General features: G+C 55.1%; 1 protein-coding gene and 1 pseudogene across 1 annotated transcript in view; both read right to left on the minus strand.

Moving 5' to 3' along the window:
* The window catches only part of CALY (calcyon neuron-specific vesicular protein), an 11,534-nt gene extending 10,729 nt beyond the window's left edge, over window positions 1–805 (minus strand). Inside the window, exon 1 of the mRNA XM_011941993.1 lies at window positions 656–805. The gene's annotated coding sequence lies outside the window, so the exon portion shown is untranslated. The remainder of the gene's footprint in view (window positions 1–655) is intronic.
* The window catches only part of LOC105511803, a 13,820-nt pseudogene that overhangs the window by 5,615 nt on the left and 4,328 nt on the right, over window positions 1–3,877 (minus strand).

Here is a 3,877-nt window from a genome sequence, read left to right on the forward strand (position 1 = left end):
AAGGCAGCTGCACTGCGGGGCCGGCGCAGCCCCGCGGAGGGGAGTGGGCGCGCAGCTGCTTCCGCTTCCAGTCCAGCCACCTGTGGCCCCGCACCGGAGCCTGTTGCAGGTGGTTCCGGAGCCGCGCCCCTCCCGGCCTTCTGGCCGCCTCCTGCCTATCACGCAGACGCCCCCATCAAGACCACCCCCACCCCGCACCCCTGTGCGGGCAGCCGCTCCTCGGTGCTCTGGTCGGACGCCCCTTCTGCCGCCCGCCCCACACCCCCCGGCAGACAGAGCTGGGCAGAAGCTGGAACTGGCACCCCCTGCCCACCTCGGAGACACCCTGAACTGCAGGCTGCGACCCTCGTGCCGGGGCCCCGCCGTCACGGGAGGCCTGGAGACCACTGACTGGGGTCCGCGGGGTCGGCCTGGCCTGGGACAACCGGAGGAGGCCCGCGGGAGAGGGCCGGCCGTGCAGCGCGCCCTGCACACTCGCATCCGCACACGCGCCTCGCACACACGCACACTCACACCCTCATCCGCACGCGCGCCACGCACAAGCGCACTTGCGAGCACACGCACCTCGCACACTGCCGCACGCGCGCCTCGCACCCGCGCACCCACTCGGGCCCCCCGCCCCCACTCTGCAAGGAGAAATGTGGAAATAGCTCACAGGCGGCTCCACTGGCAGCTGCTGCAGGACGCGGTTGGGGAGGACGACGGTGCGGATGTGGATGCGGAGGATGCGGTTCCAGACGCTTCGCAGCCGGGCGGGGCGGGGGCTGAAGCAGCGAGACCGAGGCTGCGGTCGCCATGGAAACGCGGCTGGAGGCGGGGCCTGGGCTCTGGCCCTGCACCCCCTACCGCACCCACCCACCCTGCTAGGGAGCCGCGCATGCGCCCCTCGGACCCTGCCCGGGCCTCACCACACACCTCACACACATACCTGACACACCCCCAGAAACCACACCTCAAACACCAGAAACATCCACACACCTCACACTCATCCCACACACCTCACAGACACACGCCACACACTCACCAGACACATCTGACACACACACACCTGACACCTCAAACACCAGACACATCCACACACCCCAGGCGCACACACCCCACACACCTGACACACCTGACACCCCAGAAACACACACGTCAAACACCAGACATCCACACACTTCACACCTGACACACACCTGACACCCCCAGAAACACACCTCAAACACCAGACACATCCAAACACACACTTCACACACACACCCGACACATCCACACCTGACACACACCCCACACACCAGACACACCCACACACCTGTCACACACACCCACACACACACCTGACACCCTCCCCTGAAACACACCCCTCAAACACCAAATACATCTAAACACACACCTCACACACACCCCAGACACCTGACACACACACCTGACACCCCAGAAACACACCTCACACACCAGACACACCCAAACACAGACCTCACATATGCCACACACACACCTGATACCCCAGAAACACACACCTTAAACAGCAGACACAGCCAAATACATGCCCCACACACACCTGATGCCCACATGACACATACCCCAGAAACACACACCAGACACACCCAAACACACTCACCTCACACATACCCTTGACACACACACACCACACACCTGACATACACACACCTGACCCACACTCCAGATGCACACCTGACACACACCCCAGAAATACACACCTCACACACCAGACATATCCAAACACACACCTCACACACACCCCACACACCCCTCAGACACACCAGGCACACACACCATACACACATCACACACCTCTTACACATCTGAAACACACTCCCAACTCACACCTCACACATGCCCTTGACACATACAGTTCACACACACCAGACACACCCAAACACACACACCTCATACACCCCAGACACACCTCACATACCCACACACCTGACACCAGTCACACAGGAAACACACATGTTTCACACACACCACACACCCAAACACACAGCACACACACCCCTTAGACACGCCACATGCACCAGACATATGCACATCACACATGCATCTCACACACACCTGAAACACCCCAGACACACACCTCACACACAACCCAGACACACCCACACACCTGACACCTCACACACACCCTTCACACATACATTTCACACATATGAGACGCACCAATACACACCCCAGACACACCCACACACCTGACAGTAGACACTCCAGAAACACATACTGTGGGGGAAAGGAAGAGAGATCAGACTGTTACTGTGTCTATGGAGAAAAGGAAGACATAAGAAACTCCATTTTGAGCTCTACTAAGAAAAATTGTTCTGCTTTGAGATGCTCTTAACCTGAAACTTCAGCCCCAGCCCTGTGCTCACAGAAACATGTGCTGTGTTGAATCAAGGTTTAAGGGATTTAGGGCTGTGCAGGATGTGCCTTGTCAATGTATGTTTGCAGGCAGTGTGCTTGGTAAAAGTCATCGCCATTCTCCATTCTCTACTAACCAGGGACATGATGCACTGAGGAAAGCCACAGGGACCTCTGCTCAAGAAAGCCTGGATATTGTCCAAGGTTTCCCCTCACTGAGACAGCCTGAAATATGGCCTAGTTGGAAGGGAAATACCTTACTGTCCCCCAGCCCAACAACCGTAAAGGGTCTGTGCTGAGGAGGATTAGTAAAAGAGGAAGGCCTCTTTGCGGTTGAGGTAAGAGGAAGGCCTCTGTTTCCTGCATGTCCCTGGGAATGGAATGTCTCAGTGTAAGGCTGACCATTCATTTTATTCTGAGACAGCAGAAAACTGCCCTATGGCTGGAGTTGAGATGCTGGCGGTGATACTGCTCTGTGACTGTTTGCTACACTGAGATGTTTGGGTAAAGAGAAACATAAATCTAGCCCACGTGCACATCCAGGCACAGTACCTTTCCTTGAACTTATTTATGACACAGATTCCTTTGCTCCATGTTTTCCTGCTGACCTTCTGCCCACCATCACCCTGTTCTCCTGCCGCACTCCCCTTGCTGAGATAGTGAAAATAGTAATCAATAAATACTGAGGGAACTCAGAGACCAGCGCCAGTGCAGGCCCTCCATATGCTGAGTGCCGGTCCCCTGGGCCCACTGTTCTTTCTCTATACTTTGTGTCTTATTTCTTTTCTCAGTCTCTTGTCTCCACCTGACGAGAAATACGAGGGGCAGGCCCCCTTCACATACAACTAACACACACCACACCCATACACACCCCACACACCCCTCAGACACATGCACCTCGCACACACCATACACACATCATACATCTCACACACACCTGAAACACACCCCGGACACACACACTTTACACACGCCCCCAGACATATCCCCACACATCTGACACATGCCAGACACACACCCCAGAAACACCACACACACCCGAACACACACACCTCACGTCACACACACCTCACACATACCCCTCCTCACACACACCTCACTCACACATACACCTAACACACCTCACAAACACACCTGACACATACATCCTGAGGAAGGAGATCATTACTTCTCCTGCTGCCCCCCACTCCTTGCCTAGTTTATAAGACAGGAGAAAAAGAAAACAAAAAGTTAAAAAGAAACAAGAGTAAGATAAATAGCCAGACAGCCTGGTGCCACCACCCAGCCCTGGTAGTTAAAGGAAAATAGTAACATCGACCCCTGACTTAAACTACTTGTGTTATCTGTAAATTCCAGACATTGTATGAGGAAGCATTGCCCCACTTTCTGTTCCGTTAGCTGATGCATGTAGCCCCCAGTCACGTTCCCCACACTTGCTCAATCTATCACGACCCTTTCACGTGGACCCCTTAGAGTTGTAAGCCCTTCAAAGGGCCAGGAATTTTTTATTTATTTATTT

This window comes from Colobus angolensis, unplaced genomic scaffold (assembly GCF_000951035.1).
Source record: "Colobus angolensis palliatus isolate OR3802 unplaced genomic scaffold, Cang.pa_1.0 Scaffold204, whole genome shotgun sequence".
In the NCBI taxonomy this organism is placed as follows: Eukaryota; Metazoa; Chordata; class Mammalia; order Primates; family Cercopithecidae; genus Colobus; species Colobus angolensis.